The following is a 20,336-nucleotide window of genomic DNA, read 5'->3' as shown; positions in this document are numbered from 1 at the left end:
AACATAGACTATATCAATATAAACGATATTGTCACATCTCATATCTCATATAAAAATATATTGATATATTTAAAAACTCGATATATCACCCAGTCCTACTTTGTAACTTTGAAAATCTCTTAATTTAAATAAAACCTTGTGTCAGTTTTGACTTTAATATCTATGTGACTGTATCTTTGTCTCCCCTGCATGTGGACCTGGACCTGGAACATCAGCAGAGGTGGGTAGTAACAAGTTACATTTACTCCGTTACATTTACTTGAGTAAGTTTTTGAAAAAAATGTACTTTTAAAGTACCTTTTTTGTACGATACTTTTTACTTTTACTTGAGTACATTTGTGAAGAAGAAACGGTACTTTTACTCCGCTACATTTGCAAAATTCGACTCGTTACTTTTTAAAAAATAATTAGTTTAACACATCAGATAACATGCCGCCAGTGGGGTTTCCGGTAACTTTTTTTACCAATCAGATGTGGCTATGCAGTCACATGACCAGTAACTGTGAAACTGTAAATGTGAATATGTAAATATAAATATTATATTGTTCAAACATGAAAGGTATATTGCACGAACATGAAAAGTATATTGTTATGACAATAAACTTTTCACGTTATAACGTGATATAGCTCTATTTTTCTTTTGCCTGGGTGGCAGCTCTACGCTTACATACTCGGATGAGCTTGCCAAAGTTCTACAAGTTGTGCCTCCATCTCTTGTGTCCAGATCACACGCTGCACTGCCGTGCTGCTCCACCTTTTCACTTTTCATTTCTGTGTTGTGCGTGCGCATTGTGAGAGGCTGCGTTGAGGGGCGACAGGATTTCAAACAGGTTTGATTATCTTGCAACCATATGATTGATGATCGGGAGCTGGTCGTGAGGTGTTAACTGCTTTTTGTTACCCCTTGTATACGACACGATGCACAACACATGATTAAGGCAAAACTCGGGCCGATCCCCAAAACGGTTGCGCGACTGAAAAATTGGCTCAAAATGGGCCAAAAATCGCACAGTGTATGCCCGGCTTTTGGAGGCTGGCTCCAAACAAACATCCGCAGCTTGGCAGTGTATACAGCACTATAATGACCAGACCTAATTCTTTTGAAGACCATACATCTTTCCACAGGTCTCAACTTCATCAGACATCACCTAGACTCAGAGCTGGATGAGGCCAGCACAAACAGCAGCCTAACCGACGAAGATAATGGATCCATGGGGTCAGGAAAGCCAGGGGCAGGGGAGCTGGAGAGGTACCTTTCATGTCCATTCACTGGAGGTGTGGCTCTATTGCATGGCTTTCCCCACATCAAGAAACTGTCAATCAAAATCAATACAGCTCTTCCTGCATCTGGAGCTTGTGAAGGACTTCTTAGTCATGCGGGACTCCTGTTCACTGCTGAACAGTTACAGCTTCACAGAAAGAACCTCGAGAGCAAACTGCTGCTGAAGCTTAACCATCACCTCACTGAGTCAAGAAATGGCACATTTTTGCTAAATATGCAGGAATAAATGCACACTTATACAATTTATGGTAAACTGAGCTCCCTTGTATGTACATATGTTGAAGATGCCTCATTCTAATGTTTCTCTGAGGCTGCTGTGCCATTTGGAGCAAAAATGAATATAAAGTTTACAGCATGTCTTGTCACTGGGAATTGTTTGCACTGTTTATATATTTATATTATTTACTGTAGGTATTAGTGAAAAAAGCTTATGTTGTGAAAAACTGAAATCTGGAAATTAGAATTGTTGTGCCTTATTTTGTTGATGTTTTTACATATATTCCTTTTGAAAATACTAAAAAAAATTTGACGACTACTTTTCACTTTTACTTGAGTAATAATATTTTAAAGTAATGCTACTCTTACTTGAGTACAATTTTTGGATACTCGACCCACCTCTGAACATCAGTGAAACTAACCATTTTCTTCCATTAGTGGGTGTGGTCCAGGAAAGAGCCAAGCAAGCACACCTGTTTCCCATCTTCAACCACTTTCAGTATTTAAAAACAGCTCTCATCACTGCCCATTGCCAGGCTATTAATGTGCTCCATGTGGGAATATTGCTTGGGCTGTTTATAGGTCGGATTTATGATTTACGATTTGCTTACTTGTCTTTTAATCTTGTACTCATGCTCATACTTCCTCCTCAAAGTGAGTCCTCTTTGTGGTGCCTGCTGGAATACGAACTTGTGTATCTGCCAAAGAGGTATGTTTTCCTGCTCCCCATGGAAAACATACTTGTTTTTGCAGACTTGGAGGCCCAGAGCTGACCTTGTGTAGAGTAAGGAGGACAGAGAGCAAAGTAAAAAATTGCTCTCGTGAGCTTTCAGCCTTGAGAAAGTTCCAGAAAATTTACCTGTTCAGATTACAAGTTACTTACCTATGATCAGAATTTTACTTTAAAGAAAATTATAGAAGATTCCAATTCCTATGTGAAAACCTTCTTAACAGTGTGTGACATCCAGCTTTTGAGAAAATCATTCATTACCTAAAATCCTTTTGAGTTTGTTCATGAGAAAAAATGTTTCTCGTGTCTTGCATAGCACATAATCCTGTGTGCTATGTATAATTTCCTGTATGCTGCTAAAGGATTGAGGCTAAAGAGCCATTCACAATTACATCCTGCGTCCCTTACTGTTACTCATCAAGCTTGACTTTTTTTTTTTTTTTCACATGTGAATAAACAGATCTGCTCATTTAGATCAGTGCATGTGACAAGAAGTGCACTTGTAGCTCAAAATGTGCATCGATACAGAATATAAAATTATACAATTATATAGTTACCTGCTGCTCCAGGTCAGTTGGCTCTCTGAAATTGTCTCTACCTCCTTAGATGTGGTTCCAGCTTTGCCAACAAGCGCTCAGACATCATCACTGACGTATTTACAAAAGAAGTCAACTAATCTTAAGTCCGGTCGTAAAACTAAGTTCCACAAAAGACTTGCCTGATAGCTGAAGGCTCTGCCTCCCATTCTACTTTGGTAAGTTTCAAGTATCACAATAAGCAAAGTGCTCTGTTAGGATAATGTGATACTGTGAGGTCTTTATAATAGCTTAGAAGTAAGAAATGGATAAACTAGCTTTTCAGAATTACTCTGAGTCTGGACATTTCTAATTTTAGAGGTATTACACAGATGGCTGAAAGCGTATCCTGTTCAAAAATGACTGCAGTATTCCTCACAGCGCTGCTCGAGGCCAGGTAATGCCATCTAGACCAAGTGTCTGGTTAGGTGCCATGTTTCTGAGGTTTCTTAGGCCCAAATATGATCATCTCAGTCTTGTCTGAATTTAGTGCGTTTTATGATGATAATTTCAACAAATGTTTTTCGATATCCACTTTAAAAGTCCTTCTTGGACAATCTTACAGTCCACTGTAATAATACTCTTGGCAAATAAAATGTATCTTGCTTAGGAAGTAATGCAACAATAGCTAATAGATAGACGAGCAGAAAGAGCCTTTTACTGATTTTACCGCAAGAGAAAATGATTGTGCTACAGACATATGTATGTGGAATCTCATGCCTGATAGGTGTGTTCACCTGTCACAGAGTTATTGTATTGTTATCCTAGAATCAACAGCTTCTATTAATCAGGGGTATAGCAGGCAGTCAGTCAACACAGTACCAATAAAAAATGTAATGAAAAAATTAGATGTAAGTTGCATGACTCTGCATTTCCCTTTAAGAGAAACCCACACTCTCACATCTCAATGTAATAGTCCAGCCTTAATTCACATTGATGCATGCACACAATTGCAGCTACTCAGATAACTCAAGGATCAAGACGCCTTAGCGCTCATATAATTACATGCGTGCAAAACTCTTTTCCAGCTCATTTTGCAGCCGGAGAAACATGGGATTTGAGTAAAGCACTTTCACACAATTATTAAGGAGCCTGACCTAAATAAATGAGGACAGCTAGCTAATACGTGGATGGAAATGTTAAAGCTGTTTCTGCTTCTTTCCACAAAAAAATTAAGTATCGTGACGATGAGTGAGAAATGACTGCCTGCTGCTCGCGGCCCCCGTTGGAGCATTTCCCTGTTTAATGTCATTGTGCGGCTATGCTTCACGCTACACGCTCATACGTTTATAATTGATGGAGTGTATTTAGCTAGTATATCATTTGAGACAGGCAAGGCCCATCTTTTTTTATTAACTTGTTTTTGTTGTTTTCTTTGCCTCTGTTGCTCCTTACACTTGTATTTGGAGTGGTTTGACATTTTTTCCAGAAGCCAAATGGCTTTTACCCAAATCACACTTGAGTAAATTGCAGAAAGAACAAGAACATACTGCAGGGATTCTGCCCAGGAGATTTCATTATAATATCCAAGCTGGAGTTTGAGGATTCGGCCATTCATCCATTCAGTGTTAAAGCTTGCAAACATCTGTACTGACAGGTGCATTAACTTATTATTTATAGTGAAATTGTATATGTTTAAATACCAGGTCAATTGTAGGTAACTGAAAGCTGAAAAGGTTTTCTGAGGTGCAAATGATGAAAACTCTGCAGAACTGATTGATGTGCATAGGAGACCTTTAGAAACGAGGACACGTGCGACATGGATTTTGTTTTTTCATTGGGAGTGGGGTTTTTTCTATTCCTAAACCAGCAGCAACCTCTTGAGCCGGAAATAATAAGCCAGTGTGCAAACATGCCAAAAACTGCATTACCTCATATAAACCCCAACTCACAGAACTCCATGTTAAGCCAAGCCAAGACAACTTTATTTAAAAACCACTGACAAAGTGTTAAACATAGCAATAAAAATATGTTAGAATACATTTTTAATAAAAATAAAAATATAAATACACAACACAACATTAAAGCATCAATACAATACAAGGTGGAATTAAACATGAGTAAAACAGTAGCAAATAAATACATTTGGGTGGAACGCCAAGCAGAAGAGATGGGTCTTAAGAATGGATTTTTTTTTTATGGTCAAAGGCCTGTACCCTCTGAGCCTGCGCTCTGTCCTCGAAACATCCAGGAGCAGCTGTTTAGCTGATCTAAGAGACCAGGAAGGGGAGTGCAACTGGAGCAGAGAGGTAGGGTGGGGCAAATCCATTTAAGCACTTAAAAACAAATAAAAGAAAATGTTAAAATAGACTCTAAATTGCACAGGCAGCCAGTGAAGTGAGGATAAAACAGGAGTACTTTGCTGTCTGATATCTTACAATGTGTGACGCAGTGCAGATAAAGCCAGCCAAAAACTCACAAAAACAACCAAGTAGTGATGCAATCAAGAACAACTGGACTGCAACTTGTCTGAGTTCGCCTATGGCAATAAAGCTGTGTGGACTGTGATTGATCATTGATTTCTTGTAAACCAAGTGGAGCTTCTGTCAGATGTTTAATCATTTACAAAGGTGCTGCAAGTGAATATGTGTTTGTAGTGTTCCTAAACCCCAACTGCTATTTTAAAAAAACGATGCAATCTGACATCAACTTAAAAATTCACAGAAAATAGATAAATAATAGAAATTAAATAAAAGACCACGGACCACATGGAGTAATAGGTGACTGCTGACAGAGGTGGCTGAAGCTAACTGTCGGCATTTTGCCAATGCAGTAAATGCTAAAGCGGAAGCGATTTTATACTTTATTTAAACACTTAAAGTGCTTTCTTATTACAAGTTTCATTCCCTCAGTGACAGGCCATTTTCTGAAATTAGCTTGTTGTGTGGACAACAGTCTGTACTGACAGATTTTTTTTTTTTTTTTTTTTTGGGGGGGGGGGGGGGGGGGGGGGGGGTTGTTTTAGTGCATAAAATTGTACTCTTATTTCATTACATATATTTTCAGAGCAATAGAGGCACTTATGGATATACCTTGCTAATCACCTCCCACAAGCAATCCACCTTTTCCTCCACAAGTGGTTATGTATAGCTAAAACATTAAGCTGTTGACAAAAAAAAACACGTTAAAATCAATGCTCCATAATGTAGTTTACCAAACACTGTATCTATAAATACAGCCTATGTCAGGTTTGTCTGGATGGAGATCATTTTAGTTTTAAAATGAAAAGGTATTATTGTATATGTAGCCTCTCCTCCTATTTTCCAGCAGCTTTCCCTCCTATTTTTTTTGGGACGTGGTTGTCGTGCTAATATACCTTCAGCTCTCCTTGAGTCACCACCTTGATTTGATTTCCAGAATTCTCTAATATATTTTTTCCTTGATACATGTAGTTTGTGTAGTGCATACATGCCCGTGGTTTATGCGTATGTCACAGTAGAAGAGAGAATCTGTTTCACAATTACGTGGAGCCGAGCGAGGTGGGCTGACTGACAGGCTCTGCTTGTCTCTCAAAGAGGCAGCGAGAATTGAGTAGCAGTAATCCACCACGCACTACTGGGATTTCACGCTGTGACTTCATGCCTATACTCTGAATTATTTGCTGCCAAGGGAATTTCACAGTCACACCAGGGGTCCCTCTGCACTTAAACTGTGCGTATGTGTCTCTGTACAGTGAGAGCAATTAAATGATTGATGGTGATTGATGTGGCCGGGATAAAAGAACACTCGCGCGCGCGCACACACACACACACTAAATAGCCCTTCCCCCATCTCCTCACCATCCAGGCCAGTCACCATTAATCGGCTAATTGCTTTGCAGTTCAGCTCACTGAGTTTGAGGACTGAATCACTATTCAATTAGAAAATAGAACTGCTTTCCATTCTCCCAAGGCTCCCACTTCTTTCTGTTTGTCTCTATCCCCACTTGGTAGCCATGGTGATTCTGACATGAATGGGTCATGAGTGTGATCAGTGAGATTATTCCTCCTCCTCTGACATATGGAGGTGTGTCACTGGGCAGGAGGGGTAAGTACACAGTCATGTCTTTTGGAAGCATAAACTGTAGATAAAAGATGAACATTGGCTCCAGGTGTATTTGTAAAGCCAATCTGGAAACTTCTTTCTGAGGGCCAGCAGGGGGGTGACTCAGCTGTAGCAAAAAGATGTATAAAAGGCTTTGAGAAAATGAAAGTACTTCTCATTTCTCACTTCTTGTTTTGAGACCTCGGTAAATCCTCTCCCAGTTGGGTTTTGGTTTTAGTCCCTAATTTCAAGAATTATTTTATATAGCATTTGTTGATTTAATGAGTCAGATTTTGTTTAGAATGGTAGTAATAAAGCATCATACTGTATGGATTAGGGTGTGACTACGTACAGCTGTCAGAGTCCAAGTGAGAGTCATCCCTCGTTAACTGGATCTCGTTGAAAGAAACCATAGGTTTCAAAAAATAAAAAATAACAACAAAATATTTTGACCGTCAAAATACTTGAGGTGTTAAAACTGCAGTCCACAAAACCGCAGTGTATAATATCATGTAGTTCAAACATTTGGTAGTTCTAGCATGTCTGTGTGTGATACTCAACTCCTTTTCTTTGTTGTCCATTTTAGCAAATACAATTTTACAGCTGAAGTGTGGATGCTGTTCAGACAAAAGCTTTCAGAAAGCTTTCTCTGCATTGTTTTTATAACAAGCAGCTGATTGTGGAACACAAGTGTCAGCACCACTGTTGTATCACAGAGGTGTGTTTGTTTCACTTTCTTTTATCTCTAAATCTTCAGTTACATCTTTGATGTTTCAGTTGACTTCAGTGCTTACATGTCATCTGCTTTTCTCTGTGATTTCAACTTCAGTCCTTAGATCCAAATCTTTTAAGCTTTCAGCCATTACGATTCAATTGATATCTAGTATCCCTACCTCTGACTGTGTGTCTGCTGTGTGGACAATTTCGAGAGCAGATACAAAACTATGCTTCCACTAAATTCTTCCAGATTGTATTAAAAACACCAGGCATAAGAGGAGCTCCTGAGTGGTGCTTATGAGATACCAAGAAAAGTAAAAACATATCAGCCTTTTTTGTGTGCGCAGAAAAAGATCACTGTTATACACAGTTATACTATTATACGCTTATTGGTCATTTCATTAGGTATAACTGCTGAGCTGCTTATTAATGCATATCTCTATTCAGCACTTGGTAAACACTGAAGGCATTTAGGCACTGGTCAAGACCAGTAATTACTATTACTTGAAAATAGTAATTAGTTACTAACAGGGCTGGACTGGGAGATATGATAATATTAAAATAAATAAATGATAGATTTAGTGATATTTTCATAAACTATTTATTTACCACATCAATTAACAGGATGACAGCACAAAATATTTTTCTAACATGGCAATCTTTAAAAAGTGAAAGGAGCCAGAAAGAAAGGTGAGAAAGAATAAAACTTAATTGACTTGTTGATGGTATTTTAGACAGTACTGGTGCAGAATCTAGAAAATGTGGGAAAATACTGGCATCATATACAACACTTACTTCTGAAGAAATTTTGATGGGACCCTGAAAGAAAATTACTATGTACAATAATGATTTCTATACATTTTACATCAGAAGAAAACTTTGGTTGTAAGATTCAGATAATTATCTAATAAAAGCAATACATTTTAAATGAGAATAAGAAAGAAAAGTACTTCTTTGTGCTCCCCTCTCCCTATTAATACCCTACCTGGGCCCCTGGCAAAACTTTGTTAGACCCGCCCCTGCACAGTTACCACTTGTCAGGTCCTAAGGATCCTGGTGTTATTTGTCTCTCAGAAACAGTTCATAACTTCCCTTCAACTCATTCATGTCACCTAAAGGTAAACCTGTTTCTCCATCACAGCTCTGATGATTCAGTAAGGACATCTCCTGGTTTCATCTTCATGGTTCCCTCCAGCAAACATCAGCTGATACTAGAAAGTAACATTAAATAAATTCTAACAACAGCTGATCAAGCTTAAATGTGCTGCTGTTGTTTAGCTCGACACCCGCCGGTTTCCTCTTTCTGGCGCAAAGTGGGCGATAAACAAACAAGAGAGAAAAGCCGATCAGCTGATCATCGATCAGTTTCGTGATTGAAGTAGCAACAGGAGAGGGAGGGGGAGAGAATGAGAGAAGAAGAGACAGCTGACAGCGTAAAGACACAGAATAACTCCAGCTTTGTCTTTTTCCATTCTAGCTGAAGTACGGGACAAACTGCTTTCATTTTCAGCTCAATACGAAATCAATTTCTCTGAATACGGTCCGATTCCGTTGGCAACTCTACTAACTAACCTTCTGAATAAACTAAAGTTCACTATCAGTAACATCATAGCATCCCGTCATGCTAGCTAGTACGCAGTACGAGTTATTGTAACTGACTGTAAAAAGTCAGCATAACGAAAATAAACTACACCTAAACTTGGTTTATATCTGACCCAGATAGAGTGCAGGTCATAACTTCTTACCTGAAGTTCAGTTCACCTGACACTCGGACCGGCGGCTGCCTCAGGTCTTTGCTCCTCCTGCCTCCCCTTTCCCTCATCCACCTGCAGGCCTCCACCACTTGCTAATGTTACTGAATCTGTGGAAGCTCCGCCATAGCCACCACCAAACAACTGAGTTATTTTTACACATCGGCCAAGTCTCTTTTTAAAAATTGTTTTATTAGTTTTAATCTTTTAACTTTATACACATTGCATTAAGCAAAAATTAAATTATATGCGACAATCTTTGACTTGAAGAAATTTGTCTAACATTTAAACCTATTTTCCTCAAAATCCAGCATGTAAAATAAAATAATGTTTTGTGTTTCATTCTTTGAAATAGATGCGAGTAAAACACAGCAGAAAATAAATAAATAATAAATCAGTAGCACTAAATCCTGTCGCTCTTAAATCTATTTTTTACCTGTTTAGCAGGAGTGGGGTCGGTGGAGGTTTGCCAGTGCTGCAGCGGTCATGTCAGTGGGGGGATCCAGGGATTTCTCTGTGAATTTCACATTCCCGTGGCACCGTGCTCGGTGCTTGCTCAGATTTGAAGTTTAATTTTTCACTGTAGAAAGTTTTCTTCCCACGCAGAGTGTACAGCAGACACTAATGTTTTTGTCACTTTTTACGGAATCAAACTCAAAGTAATGTCAGTACTTCCACGCACTCGTTCTCTCTCTCGCACTCCCTATTATCCATTGTTGATCTACACACGTCTGCTGCTGCCACCGACGTCACACGCTCGTACGTCATTGTCATGAGACACTCTCACAAATAAAATCATGGTTTAGTAACACAGTAATGTGGCATGCTTATGAGAAAGTAACAGTATTTACTTTTTTTTCAATAGTATCTCTTACTTTGCCCCTAACTTTACCTATTACTTGAAAAAAGTAATTGGATTACAGTAACTTACTGCCCATCTCTGGTCAAGACAACCTGCTACAGTTCAAATCAGGCATCAGAATGGGGAAGACAGGTGATTTAAGCGACTGTGAATGGGACATTGCTTGACTTTGCCAGACCGACTGGTCAGAATCTGTTGATCTCGTGGGATTTTCCAGCACAACCACCTCTAAGGTTTGCAGAGAATGTTCTAAATAAAAGAAAATATCCAGTGAGCAGCAGTTCTGTGGGTGAAAATGCCTGGTTGATGTTAGAGGTGAGAGACTAGACTGGGCACACTGCTTTAAGCTGATAGAAAGGCACCAGTAGTTCAAATAACTGTCCGTTATGCAGACGAGCATCTCTGAATTCACAGCAGATGAAGCCTTGAAGCAGATGGTCTGCAGTATCAGATGATGACAGTGGGTGCCACACTTATCAACAAGAAACTGCAGGCTACAATTCACAGAGGCTTACCAATATTTGACAGATTGGAAGAATGTGTGATCTGATGAGTCCTGATTTCTCATGAAACATTCAGATGGTAGGGAAAGAATTTGGCATAAACAACATGAAAGCATGTATCCATCCTGCTTTGTGTCAATAGATCAAGCTGCTGGTGACGTAATGGTGTGGGAGACATTTTCTTGGCACACTTTGGACTCCTTAATACCAAATGAACATTGTTTGCCATAGCCACTCTGCCATAGCCCGGTTACAGACTCAGCACCCGAGTGCCTTTATTGTGATCTCGGGTGACTTCAACCATGTATCACTGGACAATACACTAACAACATTCAAACAATATGTGGACTGTCCCACCAGGGGAGAGAAAATTTTAGACTTACTGTAGCGTATGCTAATGTCAAGGATGCATACAGCTCCTCCTCCCTCCCCCCACTTGGTAGGTCAGATCATAACCTGATTCACCTCACCCCCCGCTATGTGCCAATTGTGAGGAGGGAACCTGTGACCACCAGGACTGTTAGGAGGTGGTCAGAGGAGGCAATAGCGGAACTACAGGGCTGTTTCGAGGTGACCAACTGGGAAACACTCTGTGAGCCTCACGCCGAGGACATCAATGGGCTTACTGAGTGTATCACAGACCACATAACTTTCTGCACCAACTCCATTGTTCCAGCTCAGACTGTTCATTGTTACCCAAATAACAAGCTAAGGTGACTAAGGACATTAAAGCCCTCCTCAACAACAAGAAGAGGGGGGCAATTTTCAGAGGGGGCAATAAAGAGGAGGTGAGGAAGGTCCAGGTGTTACTAAAGGACAAGATCAGAGAGGCTAAGGACAATTACAGGAGGAAGCTGGAGTGGAAACTCCAGCAGAACAGCATGAGAGAGATGTGGAGGGGCATGAAGACCATCACTGGATTCAGGCCAACCAACAGCAGGGGAGCTGAGGGAGGTGAGAATAGAGCTAACGAGTTGAATCTGTTTTTCAATAGATTCGACACCACAGTGTCTGCTCCCACCCCCACAACCTCACCTGTAGTCAGCCTGGAATCCAGAGCCACACCACTGTGCCAGCCTCTCTCTTCACATGGCGCTGTTGCCTCCTGTGAGATTCCTGACACCCCTCCCCCACCCATCACCTTCACTCAATACCAGGTTGAGATGCAAATTAGGAGACTTCACTCAGGCAAGTCTGCTGGACCAGACGGAGTGAGTCCCCTCGTCCTCAAGACCTGTGCCCCCCAGCTGTGTGGAGTCTTTCATAAACTGTTTATGCTGAGTCTGAGTCTGCAGAGGGTCCCAGTGATGTGGAAGACATCATGCCTCGTCCCTGTACCAAAGACGCCACGTCCCAGTGGCACCAGGATTACAGGCCCGTGGCACTGACCTCCCACATCATAAAGACCCTGGAAAGACTCATCCTGGACCAGCTGCGACCCATAGTAAGACCACATCTGGATCCCCTTCAGTTCGCTTATCAGCCTCGTCTAGGAACAGAGGACGCCATCATCTACCTGCTCAATCGTGTCTACACCCATCTGGACCAGCCGGCGAGCACTGTGAGGGTCATGTTTTTTGACTTTTCTAGTGCTTTCAATACCATCAGGCCGACCCTCCTGGGTGATAAGTTAGCAGCGATGCAGGTGGATGCTTCTCTGGTGTCCTGGATTGTTGATTACCTGACAGGAAGACCACAATATGTACGTCTCCCACAGTGTCTGTCTGACAAGGTGATCAGCAACACAGGGGCACCACAGGGGACTGTCCTCTCCCCCTTCCTCTTCACCCTCTACACCACAGACTCCTTTGTCACGTGGTGTGAGCAGAATCATCTGCAGCTCAACGTGGCAAAGACCAAGGAACTGATCGTGGACTTCAGGAAGACCAGGAAACACTTGACCCCTGTTTCAATCCAGGGGGTCAGTGTTGACATTGTGGAGGACTATAAATACCTTGGAGTACACATTGACAATAAACTGGACTGGGCTAAAAACACCACAGCACTTTACAGGAAGGGCCAGAGTCATCTCTATTTTTTGAGGCGACTGAGGTCCTTCAACATCTGCCAGAAAATGCTCAGGATTTTCTATGAGTCTGTTGTGGCCAGTGCGATCCTCTATGCTGTTGCATGCTGGGGGAGCAGGCTGAGGGTCGCAGATGCCAACAGACTTAATAAACTAATCCGTAAGGCCAGTAATGTTGTGGGGATGGAGCTGGACTCCCTCAAGGTGGTGTCGGAGAGGCGGATGCTGTCCAAGATAAAGACAATGTTGGATAACACCTCCCACCCACTCCATGACATGCTGGTCAGTCACAGGAGCACGTTCAGTGAGAGACTGTGATTACCGAAAAGCACCACTGAACGACACAGGAAATCTTTCCTGCCTGTGGCCATCTCCCTGTACAACGCATCCACTTAACACACTGATTACTGCTACAACTACACGTTTCTTTTCCAGCTATTTATTTATGAGTGACTTATGTATATATATATATATATATATATATATATATATATATATATATATATATATATATATATATATATATGTATATATTGTACTATTCTTAGTTAGCGTATTGTCTGTCTTGTCTTAATGTTGGTTTATGTTGGTTTATAATGGAGCACTGTAACAAAAAAATAATTTCCCCCAGGGATCAATAAAGTATTCTGATTCTGATTTTGATTTAAACACAACAGCCTACCTGAATATTGTTGCATCTTCTGATGACTGCTTCCGGCAGGATAACGAACCATGTCACAAAGCTTAAATCATCTCAAATTTTTCTTTTTCTTTCTGCTGCTTCTGTTAGGAGTTGCCACGGGGAATGATCTGTGTCAATCTCACCCTATTCCCAGCATCCTCCTCTGTCACACCAACCCTCTGCATGTCCTCCTTCAGTACATCCATGAATCCTACTAAAGTGTTCATGTGACTTTATGCCTTACATTGTCATGATCTGGGCTGAGTGCCAGAGTTTGGTGTATTTTTCCTGTCTTGCTCCTGAAGTTCTGTTTTTCAGCTTTGGGCAAAGTTCCAGTTCCCCACGTCCATCCCGTGTTCTTGTACTCCTGCATCTTAATACTTCTTGTGTAAACCTTGGGCACCTTGTGTCTCCAGAGATCTGTACCTTGGATCACCATTCACACTCTCCAGTCACTCTTGGTTTCACTGACGCTGGTCTTCTCTACCTTTCAATACACTCACTGGTTTCCCCTGCCCACCCTTCCTCGGCTTTGTAAAAATAAACAAACAAAGAGGTCAGATATCTCACGTGCCTGCCCTGCAGCTCCTGCCCTCCTGATCCTGGAAGAGAAAGGAAAAGTCAGAGGTCTTGTTTTTTCTGCTCTGTCATGCTCTCTGACACTCACCTGGCAAAGCTTTCCCCTCTGGAACCTCAACTCACCACTTCCTCTAAGTAAGCAAGCCACTCCTCACTGAAAAATATACTCACCATTGCTTTCGGCATCTTTTTATTATATAACTCATCTCTTTCTGTTGCAGTGGACTGCGCTCCCTGTGCCACCCTGACTACAATGATTCCTGCATTCAATAAAGTTTTGCGCTAAAGAAATGACTAACCAAAGAGTAAAGGCTTTTACACACAAGAAATGCACTGTTTTTAAGGCAGCCATTCACACACACCACCTATGTTACAGTCCAAGTTTTACATTTTAAGACTTTACCTTCCGTTGTTTTCAGCTGTTTTTTCTCCTAACAAAACTACCTACAGAAATCTGAGAAAATGTATTTTAAAACATATCTAATTCAGCATGGGGACACTGGAATTTAATTATATAGGGGAGTCTTTTATAGAAGCTGATGATATAGACGTGAGATGAGCAATTATTATGTAAATTACTTCATAATTGACTTTTAATTACAAATGCAGATCAAACCAATCAGACAACTGCATTGAAAAACGGCACCTTGATGAAAATATCACGTGCTGCATAAGACTTTTAAAAAAATTATATGAAGCCAATTAGGATGGCAGCTTATTAGTCAGATGTCATTATGAGCACTTTTTGTGTGATAATTATCAGAGTGTAACATAGTTAATTTATAACACAAACTGTATAGTCAGTTGTATTGAAACAGTTTAATATTAAAAAACATTATCTAAGCACCATGCTGCTGTAACACTATGCACTGTTTTCTTTCCAAGTTTGTTTCTCCCCCTTTTTTGCATAAGCAGTAAAAAAAAAAAATAGACAATACAATCACCATGTACATTTACTTAAAGCAACATGACTTGACTTGATAAGATGCATTTCTGTCAGTGCTTTGTCTCCATGCATCAGCCAGCAGGACCGCAGAGCCACACACAAGCAAATTTCCCGACATGATGATTGGCAGGTGTAGGTTTCCGTGTCCTTTCTGATAAGGTCTTCAGTGTGGAGCCAATTTTTCTCGAGACTCAAAAGTCTACAGAGTGAATCTTCTAAAAAGTCAAACACATGACATGAATTTCAATAGAATTTGTTTTATCCTCTTCCCAATCTCTGAGTTGCTATAGGTTTCTGTAAAAACAGGGGACTATGTTTTGTAAGTATTTTGAAGTCATCAACTTAGTGTCAGGAACAGTCCCTCTTTACAGTAATAAATGCTGCCTGTAAGTATGCATGGCTATAAAAGCCACTATAAAAGCAGAAGGTCTGGCAGTCTGCTGGTTTGAATGCCACAGTCTTCCCTGGAGTAAACGTTACAGCAAATTAATCCCAAAATCAGACCGTGTGATGCTCAAAGAAATTGCAAAATTGTAATAATAAAAGCACTCCATTGCAGACTGTACAGGCCTCAGTTAGTATGCTAAATATTACTGTTTATGACAGTACAATTGGAAAAAAGACTGAACAGGTATAAGTTGTTTGGAATGGTTGCCAGGGGAAAAAATGGCAGAATGACTTCTGGAACAAAGTTCTTTGGGAATGTACGGCCATAATGAGCAATACCATGTGTGGTGAGCGTAACAGCACAAACACATACCAACTGGTCAGTATGGTGGTGGAAGGATGATGATTTTGTCTTGTTTTCCAGCCACAGGAATGGGGGTACTTTGACTCAACCATTAACTCGTCTGTATACCAAAATACTCTAGAGTGAAATGTCCAACAGCGAAAGCATCCCCAAAATTGGGTCATGCAGCAGGACAGTGCTTCCATTCTACATGACCGTGTGCAGACTAAGATAACTGGAACTCACATTTGGCATATATTCCAACAGTAGAACAGCCTGTTTCCATAATAAAAAAGCATCTGAGTACTAAATATAGATATTTTGAAATGGAAAAAATAAATCAATGTGGACCCTGAACTGCTGAATAAATGAAATCCCGTATCCAGGAAGAAAACATTTCACTTTTAAAACTACAACAATTAGTGTTGTTAGATAAAGAGGTAATGCAGCACAGTGGTAAACATGCCCCTTATTTGATACAGTGGGATCCAATTCAGAATGATTTTGTTTTTTAAAAGTTTTAGCTTTAAAATGTTTACACAGCATTCCAATTTCTGTGAAAACTGGGCTGTAGATGACTCATTATTGCTGAATAACACACGTGGGAAGAAAAGCAAAAGCACCTTCTTTAACAGCTATTAATTTGCCTTTTTTCCCCAAAGAACCACTTCAGATTAAATCTAAGATTATTTATACCTGTGTTTCTTCAAAACACAACCTATCAAATATAAGATAACCCACTATATTTGAAATTACAGGAGCTCTACAATGGACATTTGTTCCCTCTGCGAGTACATGTATTTGTATCTGTGCCGTTTTGACATTAAAAGTGGGCTGTGGCCTCTTAAGCTAAGTTCAATTAAAAAAGACATTTAGAACTCAAATTGTCTGAAAATATGGCTTATATTCATGCATTAATCAAGATTTCTTTTTAAGAGATACTAACATTACACTGGTTGGGCTTTGCCTTACTTCCCCTTAAAGACTTGTCATTTAAGAGTTTTCAGCTCTTTCTGCACATTATGTGTTACTAATCACCTTTGTTAATCATGAAATTTGGCCCCAGTATGCATAATCTGAAAGATGTTTGAATGGTTTAGCTTAGGGGATGATGAACACTTTCTTTTTCCATTCTGTATGCTTTTGTTATTTTGTTTTTATAGAAACATCCATGAATTAAACTTTCAGATTAAGACCCTAATGCATGAAAACTCTTTTTATTTAAGGATATGTGTGAACAGACACACAAACATGCTTTAATTTTCCATCCCTGGAAGCTGTAGTACAGTACATGTTGCAGTAGTCATAGATAATCCATTTAGCAATACATGGGTATCCATGTGGTGGAATAACTCTCATGCCACAGTGTCACTCCCATTTTCAGTCAAAATGCATTCCTCTGCTGAATTCATAGACTTCACTAACATGAAATTCTCAGTGGGCTCGAGTAAGGAAGCCACTTTTTCAGAAATCTTTCAAATGAAATCTTGGCAAACATGCTCAGGTTTTACTTTTCTCACAAACAAAGAGAAACAAGAGAAATCGGTGAGCATTTATTAGTCTTTTAAGAGTTCAACGGTTCTTCCGTAGTGTGTTCATATTTCCTGGTGCTTCTGAGAGAACCCATAGGAGTTGTGATGGAGAATATTGAGAAAGACCCACCTCTCCAAATCTTTTGCTTTGCTTTGCCTTTAGAAGCTTATTATCCCTGGGTTACTTATTTATGTCTTAGTCTTGATCTTGTCACCCCACAGTTGTCTTTCAGACCCTTAATGCTGTAACCTTTTGTCTCAGTTTGACACCCACATGTAAATAATAAAATCTTCACTGTTTGTCGTCCTCTCCCATCTGCTTTCGAACCAGTATAAATTTCAATTCACTTTCATTTATATAGTGCCAAATCACAACAACAGCTTCCGCTAGGCACTTTATATTGTAAGAAGACGCTACAATAATACAGAGAAAACAGAGAAAGCCCCAATAATCAGATGATCCCTTATCCGCAAGTACTTCTGGCAACAGTGGAAAGGAAAAACTCTCTTATAACAAGAAGAGACCTCAGGCAGCTGGCACCTGCCGTTAGCTCTCTCTGCGGTACACTATAAATGCCTTTTCAGTGGTTCAGAGTCAGCTTACCTTCACAGACTCACTCTCTGGGCTGGTACACTTATTTATACAAACCACCACAGCAAACCCTGAGAAACAGGATTTGAAGTCATTTCATATTATCTGTCAAAGAAGAGTCAACAAATGACTCCAAATCATATGTCCAAGGTAGATATGAAAAAGATATGAAAAAAATTAGATAACAAATAAAATTGAAAGCATATGAGGATTTGTGTCAGTGAGTCGGCATATAGCCTGTGGTTTATATTGTTAACTGCATTGTCAATTATGTAACCATTCACATCATCCTTTTCTAACACAAAAGTAATGGTATGAGTACTGTCACAGTCTACTTCCTAGGGGGAGAAAATGAGTAACATAGTGCATTATTATTATAATTATTATAATGTTATTATTTAAGCAACTTATTTTGCATGACATTGCATTTTGCATGCAGGAGTTGATAGTCCAGACACCTCAGACAGATTCACACTTCTGGCTTGAGGCCATGAGATTTAGGTGAGGGAGCTATCTGCACAGAGTGTGCAGGAAGCAACAGATTTGATGCATACTTGCTAACAGTGAAGGTTTTGTGCTATTCACACCCTGGCACAATGTGACATCATGCAGACTTTGTAATAGGAAAATGATGTGTTAAAGGCCAGGTGTTAGCTCTGTCACGCATCTCTGCTAGGTCGTGGTTTAAAGAGTTTAGAAGTGCAGTGCATGTTTGAAAATGAGTTTGGTTGTTGATGGGTATGAGTAAAAGTCATTTATTTGGGTCCATAACAATACGAAAGTAGAAGTGATTAAAAAAACATATCTAGAGCATAAAGGAATAACCATGATAAATATCTATAGTCGTGTTGTGTGGGTAACTATATCACATTGCTCCTGTAATGATTATTGCATTTAGATTCACATTAGATGTGAACATTAGACATAAACACTTGCAACTTTGTTTTTCTAAAGTGCTTAATTAATACAAAAATGTATTTTTTGTGAGATGTTTAATTAAATTACTGTCTTACAAAACCTCTAATGCTTATGTGATTAAAAACTATGAAAACAGGTTACAATAATTTGCCAGAAGGAACAACCTGGTGTCATTTTCTTTGTGAGGATGGATGTGTTGGTATATGTCTTCAGGCAAGATTACAAATAAAATCCCAGCAACATGTTTAAATGTGTCTATTCTGAGCTCAGTTACACCAGCTTTAGCCCAATTTAGTCATTTTGAGTGTTTCTGGAGACCCCATGACCCATTGCTAACGAGTCTCCAGAATGATTTGCTATGAATTATAAAACAGTGCACAGCTATTAAAAAGTTCATCTCCTTGACTAGGACAAGTCTCCTTTCACTCATGTTATATTTTGGCTCTTCATACTGGAGTGTCCCTGGGCAAGACCCCAAATTGGCTCGATGAAATGTGTAAATGTGGCTTATAAAAACTGTTCATTTACCATTACATCATACATACTATTATACCAGTGTCTGTAACAGTTTCAGAATACAACTACTGTGGTTTTAATGAAATCTAAGGGTAACAAATGGTAACATGCACAAGCTTAATGGGAGTACAGAAAATAATGGGGTCCTTCCTTCCTTAACGGCTTTTCTCCCTTCTAAGGTGCTTGGCCTCAAAATGCTTCATATTAATCTTTAAGGATTTTACTATACTAAGTTTCAGCGTGACAGCAAAGTATCGTTATAGTACGATACTTTGCTGTCACGCTAAGTATCAGCAAAGTACTTAGGTTAATTTAGGTTAATTTTATACACTAGGTTAAGGGGTAGGGCTGTTCGATATAACGATATGTATCGGATGACGATATAAAAACGTCTACCGTTTCATTTTACGCTGTTGTTTGTTTCGTGGTGTCGCAAAATAAAATGTTTACGGCAATATTTTTTCATCATTTTGATGGTCACTGTAGTGGCTATATTAATTTCTTAAAGTTCTCTCTTTCTCTTATTTTTAATATAACCACACTACAGCCGGACAAGCGCCTGTTTTTATGCATTGTCGTTAGCAACAACGACGGTAAAACCATCGCGTGTCCGCTTGTTTATTTTCTACATAAACCTTTCGCAATAAAGCTCAAGATCCTGTTGAGACTTTTCAAAATAAACTGAATCATGTGAAAGAGGATGCAGAGTGTTTGTGGATGAAAAGCAACAAAGAGCCGTCAGGTGCTAAAAAATAAACCTTAGACTCAAACGTTAGAACAGGCTTTTTGCCCGCAGCATGCTGTGTAATAAATACTCACAAAGAAAACGGCGGCTGTTACAACTTATGTCTAAAAATGTATCGTTTCATGCATCGGTTAAAACACTCGACTCCAGCTACATGACGCGCAGCTGGAAACACTTCACGCAAGTCGAGCTGCCCGAGATTCACAGAATTTACAGAAAATGTTAAATTTTTGTGATTTATATCGTTATCGGACGATAGATCTCTTATATCAGGATATGAGATTTTGGTCATTTGAAAAATGATGGGAAAAAGGCATATAAATATATAGATACTCTATTACGCCATTATGGACCAGTAGCCAGTGATGAGTTAAATTCTTAGAGGAGCTTGAATGATTCAACCAAGATTCA

This window comes from Perissodus microlepis, chromosome 15, assembly GCF_051167445.1.
Source record: "Perissodus microlepis isolate ML-2025 ecotype Zambia chromosome 15, ASM5116744v1, whole genome shotgun sequence".
NCBI classification, from domain to species: domain Eukaryota; kingdom Metazoa; phylum Chordata; class Actinopteri; order Cichliformes; family Cichlidae; genus Perissodus; species Perissodus microlepis.
Note: the sequence above shows the minus strand (reverse complement) of the source record.